Source organism: Rousettus aegyptiacus, unplaced genomic scaffold (assembly GCF_014176215.1).
Source record: "Rousettus aegyptiacus isolate mRouAeg1 unplaced genomic scaffold, mRouAeg1.p scaffold_m13_p_1, whole genome shotgun sequence".
In the NCBI taxonomy this organism is placed as follows: Eukaryota; Metazoa; Chordata; class Mammalia; order Chiroptera; family Pteropodidae; genus Rousettus; species Rousettus aegyptiacus.
In genome coordinates this window covers 61110741-61125960 of record NW_023416284.1, presented here as the reverse complement: position 1 = coordinate 61125960, position 15220 = coordinate 61110741, and positions in this window count along the sequence as shown.

The window sequence follows — 15220 nt, the reverse complement described above, 5'->3', positions numbered from 1 at the left end:
CTGAGAAAGAGAAGAGAGATCCTGAAAGAATTAAAATCTGATTTGAGCAGATGGTTAGGGAGAGCAGTCTTATGAATTATGCCCATCTCAACCCTGACCTTTATCCTAATCTCAGCATCGAAGTCCGTGGAACCTTTCTTTGGTTCCTACTTTGAATCTGGCCCAGGTCAATAGCCAGTAAAAAGAAGTTGTGCTGAATTATCACATTTTTTATTTGTGCTGACTTATTGGAAATCAGGCAAGACAGATGAGTTGCCGTATCTGCACACTTGATTACCCCCTTCCCCAATTTTTCTGTGGCTTCATTTTGGAGTTCTCTGCTATAGCGTTTTAGCTCTAACTTTGGGCACTGAATCATGCTCTGATGTCCCATCAAGCATCTCGGTAATGTGATAAATTCATCCAAAGTCTCACAGTGCCATCCTGCACGTGACAAATGCAATAACACGTCAGGTTCAGAATGATACCCATATTAGGCAGATACTCCCTCTGCTGACAGCAGGTGTTTCTGCTTTATCTGAAATAATTCACTGAATAGATAATTGGTGAATCCCCAGCGGGAACAAAACTTGATTCTGTCTGAGCATAGGTTACCAAGTGTACCACCATAAAATAATTGATTTTGTGATATATTAAGTGGGGACGTACTCAAGACTACTGAACTTTTCACTTAGGGCCTGGGGCTGAAGTTGAACTAGGCTCCCAAAGGTGGAGAACCCATGCATGACACGGGCAGGGCTTCACACTCCAACAGCCAATTTAACTTTCATTTTCTTTATTAATCTAATATGTCCTACCTTTCACCAGGATGTGATGTGCAGGGAGTTTCATTAAAATGGTTGAGTTGTTATTGGAGATAATCACCAAAGGAATGTATCACAAAAGTCAAGAAAGTCTGAATCATTTTTTATGATGTTGTTTTAGAGAAGAGGTTTCAGATGCTGATAGGGAAGTTATTCTAGCTATAGGGCAAATTTAATTGCGTTTTTAGAAACTTCTTTTAATCCTATAATAACAAAAAAATTAAATCAGTGCTGACATTTTTTTGTTGCCAGAAGAAGGTACTAAAAGGGTAAAGAAATAATTGTTAGTTCTGAGAATATAATTAGCAACTTTAATGCTTTAATCTAAAAAATGCATATTTTGAGCCTGGGTGAATGATTAAAGAAAAGATATTGAAAGTCTTTGAAATTTTGAACTGTGTTTGTTTTTAATTGTGAGTTATGATCACTGTAATTAGCTCATTTAGTGCATTTATAATACAAACAAATATGAATTTCTACAAGTTCAGGGATATTTCAGGGCAAATAAGATCGACATCCTGACCTCTGGCTTTCTGTATTAAGCCTTCCTTATAATGTCTGACAGAAGTTTATTCTCTGATCTGGGGGTAAGAAAGAAGGTTAAAAATCCAGGATCAAACACTAGGAGACCAGAGTCAGGTTGGGGTGTGTTTAGAGATTTATTCCAAAGGGGTAGTAGTTCTCATGAGTAGCCAGAGTTTCCCCTGGCCCATCAAGGGAGGGCTGTATTTCAGCTCCCCCAGCCCCCTTGGCTGGAGCCTGAGGCTAGGTCTGAGTTACAAGCACTGAAGGAAGTGCCAGGTTACAGATCTAGGAAAGCTCAAGCTGAGTCTCCGTGAACGCAGAACCTGACTATCCTACTCTACCTTTATCCTGCTTCACTTCACAGATTCATGAAGCCTCATTACTATGCACTAGAAAAGGGAAAAGGGAGAGAAAAAAAAAAGCCCAGAGGAATCTGGGGAATGAACTTTTGGGGGGGTCTTATTTCTCTCAGAGGTGCACATTAAAATTCTCTCTTTCATTCATTAATGTGAATACAAGCTGCCTGAGAAAATAGCTGGTGGGACCTCCCTTAATGAATAGTGGGGCTTTTCTATGCTCTAGAGGCTTAAAATTGGGTTTCTTCCCACTGAGGATTTTTTTTTTCTTTCTTTCTCTTGTCTTCGTAATACTACATGTTTGGTTATATTTCTAGGACTCACCTAGGCTGTGACCTGACACATCTACTTCTAATCGCTCATACGATTAGATTGGGCCACCCACAGATAGGCAGGGGGGCTGGTGTCAGAGATTCCCAGAAGTTCAGGTATCTTTCCAACATTATTTGAAAGTTTCCTCTCTGTCAATCAAATGCAGTCAAATTTGTTCTTGTAAAGTTCCTCATACTGTTTGGTTTAGAATAGGCCAGAGATGAATAGAAAATCTTTTCTTTTACTTTTAGGGTTTTTACATTGGTTTGAAATGGAATTAAACTTTTTAGCATTTTATGGTTTAATTTCTTTAAACTTCTTGTCTCGACTTACTTATTTTTTTTCTCGTTTCTTCCAGATGGGTTCAATCACTCAATTCCACTGCATTCATACCCTCTTCCAACAATTATTGCCCATATCATCCATTTGAGATATTTTCTTGAACTATCTTATGTGCTGTTTATCTTCCTAAACACCGTATATTTTCTTAGGAAACTTAGAAATATGCTTATTTAACTAATTTCTAAGTATATTTCTTAGTTCCCTAAGGAAACATACTGTATTTTCTCCTTGTCTATGTTTCCAAGTTCCCACAAATAGTAGATACTCAATTAACGTTTTCATGGGAATGGTCATTATCAACGCAAAACCACATCATCATCAATTTGCTCCCTGCTCCCATCATAGGGAAACTAGGATGACCAGGAAGCCACAATCATAGTTCTCAATCCCTAGCCCAATTTATCTGAGGCTGGTAGGGAAAGTGATGGTGAAGAGAGCACTACTAATCTAGTCACGATCATGGTAGAAAAAAATGTTAAGATCTATCTCCTCATGCAATTTGAGAATGAGGTGACAATGTGATAGCAAGTTCCAGAGGAGCCAGTGGATCAGCCCTAAGAAAGCTCACACTGGGGACCACAGAGACAGAGGTGGGCGGTCACTCTGTTTCACATTTGAGAAACACAGAGCTGTTTTTCTGATGGGAAAGCATTTGGAAGTCTAGTGTAGTTATTTTATTTTGTTTCTCCTTGAGAATTCTTTTAACACATGGTATTTAATTTACTTTTATTGCACCCCATATATTTTAAACACAAACAAATAAAAGAAAACAGTGTATCATATTATTTAGGACAAAATTAATTAGGAAAGTGTATATAGAAAAAGGTAGAATGGTATTTAAGGTTAGAAAAAGGGGGAGGGGGAGTAATAAATACTTGAGAGAAATGATATAGTTACCTAAAGTCCAGAAACAGTTCTGAATTACTCGTATTCACATGTTTAATATTTATTGAGTGTCTACTATGTCAGATGCTATGCCAACACAGTTTTATCTGTTTTTTGTTTAATATCGTAAAATTATTCTACATATTTTATCAATCAATGACAGTTAAGGTCTTATAGACTAGCCAGTATACTGGGACATTAAAAAATTCCGTGGCATATTTACAATCATGATATTCTGGAGTTAACACTACCGATAGAGAGCTACTTCATCAGTGATTGTCTCTCAATTTGCCAGTAGGCTTTTAAAAGCCAGATGATTTTTCTCAGTGGGACCCAAGGAAAAAATGATGATAGGAATACCGAGATAAAATTTAAAAAAAAAAAAAAAAAAGCTATTAAAGGTCTACCTTTAGCATCATGTGCTCTATTTTTGTATCTTTAGGAAACATATGACTGTTTGAGGTTTAGCACCTATGGTGTAAGGAGGTAATATTGTACAGCCAAAGTGAGCAAACTAATAAAGGAAAGTCGGTGCTTCCTCTATAAGCTCAGATCTGTTACCCATTATTTGGTTCTGCTGCTGAAGGAGAAAAATAAGTCTTAGATATTACAGCTGTCACTGTGACATCTGTTGTTTCAGGATCCGTGACTGCTTCAGTCACCACCTGACCCAGATCATCACCATAACATTCTGTCCACTATTAAACCGTGAAAGGCCCTCGCCCTCCAGGTGGTACTTCAAGGTTGACGTACCAAGGTGTTTGTCTCTGTCCCCCCCCCCGACTGCCTCTCAGCTGAAAAATACAGCCTTACTTTGTACAGAATTGATGGCAAACCAAGTCTCTCAGGGTTCAAGGGAGCAGCGGAGAGCAAGAGTTCTTGAGGCGTAGCCCAGTTCTGCTCTTAATCACTTGTCACAACTACTGGAGGGCTTTGGAGCATTCAGAGGTGTCGCTTTTGTATTTTGTTGCTGTTCCTTTGAACAGATGACTCTCGCTATTAAAACAACAATAACAAAGCTGCATACACATATTTAAGCTTACCGAACAGATATGTAAGGGTTTATTTGTCCTCCCTAACACACGGAGAATATTTTACTTTTCTTTTATTTAAATAATTATTTAATTAATTTTTAAAATTAATTATTTAATTAATTTTTTGTTTTACTTTTATTTTATTTTTTATTTTTTTAAATTAATTATTTAATTAATTTTTTAATTATTGGTTAACGAAATCCAATAAGTTTCATCTGTACATTTTAACGGTAAGGCGTATATATATATTTACATCGTGTGTTCACTTCCCATAAGAATATTTTACTTATAGAAAGTTGTTCTAACTGGAGCGCCACCTCTGCTTGTATATGTTTGGTTTGAATCATTAATGACTTAACAGAATGGCTACTGCTAGTTTAGATGCAAAGATGACACAGCGCAGAAAGAGCATATCACGTGAGTTACCTAAATCAGGCCTGCACATACATTTACAGGAATGTAATAAATATGTATAGTAAGGCACATCTCTGCTGTAAATAGCTTTCCTTCCAAGGGCTCATTCGCTTCTTTATTCATTTAACTATTCTTACTTTCAAAACCTCTTGAAACTCTATAATGCATTAGGCACTGTGCTGGGAGCTAAGGTACAGGAGCAGAGGAGAGAGACATTCTCTGCTCTCATGAAGCTGGATATGTCAAGAAAAAGCAGGGTTCACATCTATATATTTAATACAGATTTCTCCTATATCTTGAAAGATACAGAAAACTCTAACCACTCCCAGCCACTTAGTTATTTGATAGTCAGCAAAAGCAGTTGACTTTTATTACATAATGAAGGCACTGAGGCTCTAAATCACAAAAGAAAACAAAAGAGCTACAAGCTGTTCCTCTCTGGGTATATTTCAATTCCCTTTCCTTACTTGCATTTCCCTACGATGTCTAGCCCTAATTCTGCTACTAGTTAAATGCATGAGCATGACCTTAAACAAGTCACTGAACTTTTCTAAACCTTGATTTCCTCATATGTAAGATTCCTTTAGTTTATGTCTAAGATCTCTTTCTTTTTTATTTTTAACTTGAAAAGTATATGATTCTTTTTCAGACAAGCATAAATCTGTTTTAATTCACTGTCTTCAAAGTGCCTGAGGACATTGGTAGTGGTGTGGCTCACGCCATACGGCTGAGCAGGCAGGATAGGAAAATCCGAGGTCTGTGCTGCCCCAGCAGTCTCAGTGACATGAGTTCTCTACTCACCTGGAGAGACCCTGAGTCGGAGACTGAACAAAGACACATTATCTAGACCTGGAAATATTTACCTAGCGCAGAACGCAGCTCAGTCTTGGCAAGAGAGAAGATTGGAGAGTACACTTTGTGGCATCTGCTTTTACTTTGTAGGTTTGCATTTGTAGTGCTTTCTTTTGTTCTCTCTTCTCTCTGCTTCTCTAATTTTCTTTCTTTCTTTCCTTTTTTTTTTTTTCTTCATGTTGACACGGACCCTAAAAATTTAAGTAGTAGCTACCAGGGTGTGTTGGTTATAATTGTATGTACTCAGATATGTGTAACTGAGAGGGAGAAAGAATGAATTAAAAAGGTAAACCTTATATTTTATGTTCTCTCTATAACAAAGTGTTAAGCGTTTAATTAAGCATCATCAATTATTGTATCACAGTGAATGGAGAATAAAATGTTGAAGAAAATTGAAAGATCAATAAAGAACCTAAGAGCCCTTGAATATTCTTCCTATTAAATCTAAATTTTCAACCTCTGCTTTAGTTATTCTTGGCTCTTTCTTTGCATGAACTTTCTTTTAAAACATTTAATATTCTGAGGTCTTTGCTGACCAGATCAACTATTTCAAGAAGTATGATATCAAAAGGCTCTATTTAGATGAATGGACTTCTGAAGTAGCAATAATACAACCATAGAATGGGGTTTGTGTATGACAGAATATTTTTGAGTATAGCATGCTATTTAGGATTTTTTTTCTGAGAGTAAAATTTGGAAATGCCCCAAAGTCCATTTGCTTAGTGGCTAAGTGGTCCTCGACATCACCATTGGTTCTCTGAACTTTTCAAGCTCTTTACCTTTACAAAAGTAGGAGGATTTCTGTTGACAGGGATTTTAAAACTCTTATTAGTGGACCATAAACAGTCTTTTCTAAGGAAAGAATTAGAAAAATATTTTTTTTTGTCATGCCCTTGTGATTGGAGGGTGAGAGAAAGAAAGAAATATGTTTTTGGAATTTAATACACTTTTTTTTTTTAAGTTTGTACTTAAAAAGCTACCCCTTGAGTTCTTGATTATCTCAAAGTGAAGACAGTGTTACATCACTTACTCATGGTGACAGTCTGTCAGATTGAACATGTAACAGAAGGATAAGGGGAATATTAGCAAGCCCAAAAATGGATTCCACGTAGGGCGGGCCAAGGGTGGAGGGTGGGCTGGAGGGAGACTGTCTTGAAGGAATGGGACGGAGACGCATTGGGGCAGAACCTGGTGCTTTGCCTCAATGAAAACTGCAACTTTAGAACGTGGATGGTTTCCTTTCTGATTTCCGTGTTAGCAGTCCCTCTTCTCTGTGATGATTTGTATATATACGCTGGCACTCCCGTGAACACGCATGAAGAAAATAGGCATCTTAAAAGATGGAGACTTTACATTTCTAGAGTAAACATTGGGAAGTATCAGGTTCATCTCATTGGAAACCACAAGGGTCTTTTGTTACATGATAGGTACCTGGGTTTACTCAAAACTTATAAGTCATGTGAGGTTTTAAAGCAGATTCAATTGGTTAGAAAATGGTAGTGTTGATATATACCAAAACTAATAGAAGGAAAGATAGACTCAGATAAACCTAAAGCATTAGAAATTTTGACAGTTTATAGCTGTACTGTCTAACACAGTAGCAACAGTGGTTATCAAATACTTGAAATGCGACTGGTTCAAACTGAGATGTGCTATAAATGCAAAATACAAAATGGATTTTAAGACTTAGTATAAAAAAAGAATGTAAAATATTTCATTAATAAAAGTTTTTATACTAACTATATGTTAAAATAATAATGATGGGGAGATATTGGGCTAAATAACATATTAGAATAAATTTTGTCCATTCCATGTTTTTAATATGGCTACTAGAACATTCAAAATTACCTACATGACTTGTATTTGTGTTACACACTATACTTCTATTGGGCAGCACTGGCCTAAAGGCTGATCACATGAGCAAGCCCGATGTATTTGAATGTGAGAGAATGTAAAAAGAATGCTTCCATTAAGGATTTCAAAACCCATGTTTCTAAAATAAATTCTATAGAATGGTACTACAACTTGACTTATTATTATGAATACCTGCCTAGGCCATAGGTCAAGTAGTGTCTCTTAACCTAAATAACACTATTCAACAAAACCCCACACACCCATCGGCTTAGGATAGAAGACCATGTACCTACAAACATGAAAAGAGAGAAGGAAGGAATATTAAAAATAGTGTTAACATTGGAGGAATATAGGCAATTCATTCAATATATAAGTACTTTTCTGCAACTCCACAATTAGAGAAATTTCAGAAACAATGAAAGAATGAAAAAGTCTCCAAGGATTCACTATAAGAAAGTCTATTGTCTTAAAAACCTCCCCCCAAGAGAGTTAAAAAAAAAAAAAAAAGTTTTGCTTTAATGGGATTTTGTTGTGTGAGGACTGCACCTTATTCTAGACAATTTACAGCATGCTGAGCATTTCTCCCCATTTTGCTTCAGAAGGTTTTTCTGTATGAATTGGGTCTTCAAAGAGAAACTTTTTTTTTTTTTTTTTTTTTTTGGTACAAAGCCACTCAGACTCCTCCACCTTAACCTCTCATGATGTGACAGACGCCTTCTCAGAGGACTGTTCTATCACTTGAGTCCTCATTGCTCATTGCTCCCGAGATGTTTTTCAATCCCAGTGTAATTATCTCCATGATGGAGGAGGCTCCAGATGCATTTATTTGCCCCTCTCTGTGACTGGAAAATGTATTCCATATTCAGTTAAAGTCAGTAATTAAAATGGCCTAATCTGCATTCACTTTGTAACCACAGGCTGAAACTCCCTCCCGCAGCCCCAGAGGTGGGAGGGCTGCTCTTAAAACCACAGCGAAGATCTCTGATTGGATGGTATATAGTTAGAACAGGTGAAATAATCTAATCTGGAATATTGCTCTCCTCACCTTTTTTAATAAACATTTTGCCTCACCACAGACCTTAATATAACAGCAGTAAAGGCAAGAGAGGAAATTGGAAACATGGCCAGGAGTGTGCCTTATGGTTCATAACAGCCCCAAATTGTGACTGTTTATTAAAACTAACACCCTTTTGTGAGGGTGTGGATCAAAATATCCAGTGGTTTCTCTTTTCTGATATTCTCTCCTCCCCTCCCCCCCATTTTTTTTTGTATAGCACTGAGTTTAAGTTTCAGTTTTAGGGTTTAGTTAAGTTTCTAAAATTGCTTCTGACTAAAATACTGGCCTAAAAAAAGAAACTTGCCCATAATTTGGCCCCAGCAAATATTTCCATCATTTATTTCAATCAGTAGGAGATGTATATGGAAGGATTACCTCTTGGGCCACTGGGACACGAAGGAGTTAAGGCAGGTGAAGGAAGGGAGGAATGAGGAGGCCAGAAAACTGCCTCACAAAATACAATTAAAGGCCTTTCCCAGGCCTGGGGCGCTCTGGTGCTGCCAGGGGAGATGAGGGCTGAGCACAATGTTCTCCTTGTCCACACACCTCCCTTTTGTTTCAGCAGCACTTTGGCTCCCACACATGCAGAAGTTTGAATTTCCTGTTGGCTCTGAGGTGAGATTTATAACATTTATTAAGGTTACTATTCATTGTGAATTTACTGGGCAATAAGCCTAAGAGCTTTTAGGGGCTTAATTACCTATGTTTATGGGGGTTGCAAAGCTCCCCACAGCGTCACTGTCAGCCAGGTTGGCCAAATGTGGACCTCTTAGAGTGTCCGGGGTGCATGTCCTAGTCCAAGGGGAAGGGTGGGGAATAGATGAAGGGCTCAAAAGGAGACAATTACCTTAGGACATTAGATTGTTTTTCTGCTCTGGCTGCTTTTGTCCACTTCTCTTTGGCTCATCTACCTGATTCTGGCCATGTTTAAAGACACACTTAAATTTTCCATTTTCTCTAAGAAGAAAGGAGAAAAAATTGGATGGGTGGGGGGCAGGGGAAAGGGGGAATGGCAGGAATGGAAATAAACACGTTACAAACATAATATAGGCTAAATAAACATTTTCACACATACTGTCACGTTTAATCTTGACAACAGTCCTGTTAGGCAAATATTATTCCCACTTTACAAATGAGGATATTAAGGCTTAGATAAATGAAATGAAGTAACTCACTGAAATTAAAACAACGAGGAAATGGAAGAGATGGGTTTTAAACTCCAATTTCTCTGCCGCTTCACAACCACAGTTCAGAGCTGCACACTACACTTATTCCTCTTTTAGCAGCGAGTCAATGCTCAAAAACAATTGGTTCAGTTGTGTCACCAGGACATTTGAAAACAGAGGATTAAACTTTTTCTTTTTTTGTGGGTTTTCTTTGTCACCAAAAAGTAGCTTTTCCACAATGATCTTATCCCTTGACCTTGGCAAACTCTTCCAGGATGGAATGAGCAAGAGCAGAATAAAGCCAAGTGGGCAATGCTGTGGGCTACATAGGAAAAGGGGACAGATATATGGCAGTCCACAAGAATGGCAGCTACTGAGGCAGCTCTGAAATTTGATGAAAGAGTTGGGAAGAGAGGTGTCCTAGGGCCCATTAATTTTTTCATTCATTGTTTTATTCCACAGCTATTTAGTGAGCACTCTCTATGTGCTAGGTACTGTGGGAGGCACTGGGGATGTTAGATACTGCAGCACTCTCCCTGCTCCCTTCCTGCTGTGCAGCGGTGGACAGGATGCTGCCCACGCCCCATCTCTGAAAGGCTTTCTCATATGTACTGCAGGTCCGTCACAGTGACAGATTTCCCAGACTGCTTCACAGAGGTAGTCCTACTACAGGGGGAAAAATAAACAAAGAAAAAGGCAGAAAGAAAAAAGCCGAGCAGACTGTGTATGGCTTTATATAAAATATATAAACAAATACGTGTGTGTGTATGTGTGTATGTGTGTGTGTGTGTGTGTGTGTAAAATATTAACTCTATGGAGAATAAATAAATAATCAAAAAATGTATATGCAGTAGTCCTACCTTTATCTGGAGTTTTGCTTTTTGTGCTTTCATGTACGCACAGCCAACCAAGATTCTAAACTATTAAATAGAAAATTCTAGAAATGAACAATTTATAAGTTTTAAATTGTTCTGACTAGCATGATGAAATCTCATGAGGTCTGGCTTCATCCCACCTGGAATGTGAATCATCCCTTTGTCCAGCATCTTGATGTTGTATGTGCTCCTTGCTCAGTAGTCACTTAGTAGCCATTTCAGTTACCAAATCAACTGTCATGGTATCACAATAATTGTGTTCAAGTAACCCTTATTTTATATAATAATGACCTCAAAGTGCAAGAATAGTGATGCTGGCAATTTGAATATACCAAAAAGAAGCTGTAAAGTGCTTCTTTTAAGTGAAAAGGTGAAAGTTCTCGACTTAAGAAAGAAAATGCTGAAGTTGCTAAGATCTATGGTGAGAATGAATCTTCTATCCATGAAATCGTAAAGAAGGAAAAATAAATTTGTGCTACCTTTTCTGATGTTCCTCAAACTACAAAAGTTACTGCACAGTGCATAAGTGTTTAGTTAAGATGGAAAAGGCATTAACTTTGTAGATGGAAGACATCAACAGAAAACATGTTCCAATCGACAGCAACTTGTTATGCCAGAAATTGTTGGTCTTAAATGAAGACTTGAGCAAGGGATCCCCTGAAACAACTGCCGCCAAGCTACTTACTGCAAATAAGTGATGGTTGCACAGTTCAGGAATATGTTTGGACAAAATTACTAAAAATTCCTGGCTATGTCCACTGATGAAGAAGTTCTGCCACATTTCCAGAGGAGTTGAAGGAGAAAGATATGTATGTATAGGAAAAAACATATTATATATAAAGTTTGGTACTATCCATGGTTTCAGGCATCTGCTGGGGATCTTGGAATGTATACCCCACAGATAAGAAAGAACTACTTTATGTATATATACACGTGTGGTGTGTGTGTGTGTGTGTGTGTGTGTGTGTGTGCGTGTGTCATTTGCTTGACATTGCGTCCAAATAATCAAATTGCCATTACAAATTCATGACTGGACTTCTAATAGGCAGAGAACCTACTGGCACAAAAGACTAAGCATTTGAGCCATCATTGTTTGAAACGTATTGTTCAGGACATTTGCTAATTTATTGATGCAGCAGCAGAGGTAGAATCAGATTCAGTTATTCAGTGGAAGAATAAATTGGAATATTTTGGTGCATTTCTTTTTAAAAAAACCACTTTAAAACCTATGTATTAAAATGACAGAGTCTTAAATAGGGGTCTCTTTTTCTAAACAAAAGATATGCAAATTGCAATTCAAGATTTATATTATGATAAAAACTGAAATACAAAAGAGTCATTATCTTGCAAAATGTAAAAGTACATTGCTTCATGAGTCTATAATGATATAATGGGATGTTGATGTAGTAAGAGGTGTCAGAAAGGAGACAATGACCTTAGAATTTTAAGTCAGAAACATTAGAATTGAACAGTAAGTATCTATCCACCCAACTACTCATCTATCTATTGAATATTGCATATTTTGAAAATCTGGCATGAAGAACAGTATATTTTTATCCTCTAATGTTGTAGCCATAATAAGGGAGTTAGGAATGTAAAAGATGTGAAATACTTTTCAGATAACCTCCCCAACTGTGAAACTGGATAAAGATTTACCTTGAATTTTAGATCAATAGGCCTATTGCTCATGAAAATCAGTAATGTGTTATAATGCTTGGAGACCATTCCTGCCCTAGCTTTAGGACCAATGCCTTAATATCGAATATCGGAAACTGCATTGCTCCTGGCATAAGAAAGACTGGCAGTTAGGTTGCAGAGACTCCCAATTTTTAAGGTGATGGGAGCAATATTCTGTTAATCATTGTGTGTCACTGAAAGAGGATGGGTCAACTTAGAGATACTGCATGAGAATACTAATGGATTTATTTTATCAGATCCCTGAGAAATTGCAGCAGACTGATATTTAGATTTGAGATTATTCTACTGACTTATTCTTAAAAAATGGAGGCATGTGTGTATGTCTCTGTGGGTGTGTTTTTCCAATGGAGACACGGTTTAAGTAATCAAGTGATATACCACATGTGAAGCAGATGTACAGGCTTGTTCCCGCTACCAAACAGAGCAGAAGGCCTGCTTTAGCTTTATTTGTCAGGAATTTATATACTTGCTTCACTATTTGATCTTAACTTAAACAAAGGACGTTGGTCTCAGCCACCACTGATTTCAGGGCAACAGCTCTGCCTTATTTCTGAAAGACAGCAGAATCGTGACACTTCGAAAATCAGATGGTTGCACAGTGTGGAAGTATCTTAAATGTTTGTTTATTTTTTTAGTGAGCCAAACCCTCGTTTTCTTGTTTCTGAGTGTGCAATTGATTGCAATGAATGTTGTAGGCAGAAGTACCTTGCTTTTATACAAATGTCAGAACCTTGGCAAAGCAAGTCTCAGAACTTCAGGACAAACCCAAACAAGCCAGGGACTCTAAATGAGGCCTAAGAAAATACGCTAAGACCAAACTCCTCATAATTTTCCAGTTCGGAAAGTTGCTAAGGGTCTTCTGTCAGGGCAAGCTCATGGTTTATGATTTTTGAGTCTGTGCGACGTTCCCTTCTATTTCATCTTGACTTAATGTCATTAGTCTTCCTTCACAGAAACCTGAGCGTTCATTTTCTAATCTGTCTAGATGATACGCTGACAGCATTTTCCCTGATCGAGACTTTACCGTTTATGTCTCTGCCTCTGTTAATCATTTTCAGAAATGAGATTTATAGTAAAAAAGGATTAAATCAATTCCGACTTTCTTCCAAATTTCTAGGTTTTCAGGGATTCTTGATGAACACGGAAACCATGGCCCCTCAGAGATACTTTACTAAAAAGATCTTTCTTACCTTTGTTAGTTTGCCTTTCAGAATCAGCTGCTTCTCTGTGGATCATAGCAAGTCAACTTCTCTATGGTTTGCTTGGCAACCACACCCCAGAGGCTGAGCAACTTAAGTTATTTTTTGATTGGAAATGGATTAGTGAGCTATCAATTCTCTTCTTCTTCATTCTCCATCTTTTCTTCTCTCTCTTCTCCCTAGTCCTAAAATGAGTTTCCTTAGGAAACGTCAGCCTATTTCAATTAAGTGTTTATCTTTTGAGTCTCTCATCATGGGGTAAATTATGATATTTTTAGCAGCCAAGGGTTGAAGAGAGAAATTGCACCAGTCCAGTCTAAATCACAGCTTATTTTCTTCCTTTCTAATTTCTCTAATCTTCAACTGACTTGAAATACCATTACTACTACACATCAAGGCTTATGCAAGGCAAGGAACTTTCACAAACATAATTATTTTCTCTCTTCTTCCTTTTTTGTTCCTTTCCTCAATCTTTTCTTTTTCTTTTTCCAAATTTACTCATTTTTTGCTTCTTTGAATAGGTTTTTCACATCCTTCCTTAGTCACCTTGGATTTCCTCCTCCGATACTCGTGGTGAGTAAATAAAAGAATAGTAAGGATAGCATTCCTGCCTCCCCTGCCACCTGTCCCATCCCTGTTCCATATACCCTGCCTATGCTATGAGGTGTGGTATCTCAGCAAAAGGACAGAGGTCATGATCTTTCTGGTTTGGTTTCCTTTATCTGGTCCTGTGCTCAACCCCTTAGTCTAGGTAGAGAGTTTGGCTTCCCTGGATTTACCCTTTTTACTACATAGATCCCAGATCCTAAGATGCGACTTGCAAATTCGTTATAGTTGCCTTCTTTGGGGAAACTACTAGAGATTAACCTATACCCTCAGAATCTTTCCCCAGTATCATCTTTCTACGTTATTATAGTGCTTGTTACAGTACCCAAGTTTAAGAAGGTGGAGGGGGGGAAATATGTCAAACATTTTTTTCTCAATTCAGAATGTCTTTTTTCACTGTGGTGAGCTGGTTTATGTCTATGTAATCTAAAGTTCCTGTGCCATCTCTCTATTTTTCAGTGAGGGTTAAGTATTTGTGTGTGTAAGATTTGTATCTTATATACACAAAGATTTCAATGTCCATGTCCATAGCAGTGGCTGCCAGTACTGCTTCTTCATAGTGATGACACTTGGAGGTGGTAGAAGCTCCCTGTAACTCTTTGGACTGAGATAGTATTGTGACCTGCACAGTTCCAGATCTCCTATCACCATTTTCTTCATTATTATCCATGAACTGGGAAACATTTACCTATACTGGAAAGATAAATTTCTGGCAATTCTTCAAGATATGACAGATTAAAAAAAAAGGGACATCAGTAGAAATAGCCAGGGTACCTTACTCCTTTGTCAGTTTATAATAAGGAATTTAGCAAGCAGCAGTAGAATAACAGACATCACTAAATTATGGTTTCAGAGAATCTATGAGTCACATCATGTGGGGTGCTCATCACCATCAGTACCCACAACTAACACCTGTTTTATATACAGGACATTCTGTGATTCACTGAAGACACGAACTATTATAAAATATAGTTCTTTCTTTCCAGAGACTTATGATGAATCTAAGAGAGACCACCATAGACTTAAAGGATAGAAACTACCATATGATTATTGTTTGGACAATAGAACTGCAGACGTTCCAAAGAGAACACAATGGCTGAAACTAACGAAGTAAACTTTACTTAGGGACATGGCTGGCTTCATGAGTGTGTGACCTGTGCAGTCTCGGGGGACCTCATACTTGGCTTAATTCTCTGCTGTCAACAATCTTGAAATGCTTAATAATTTAATCTTTGAATTTGT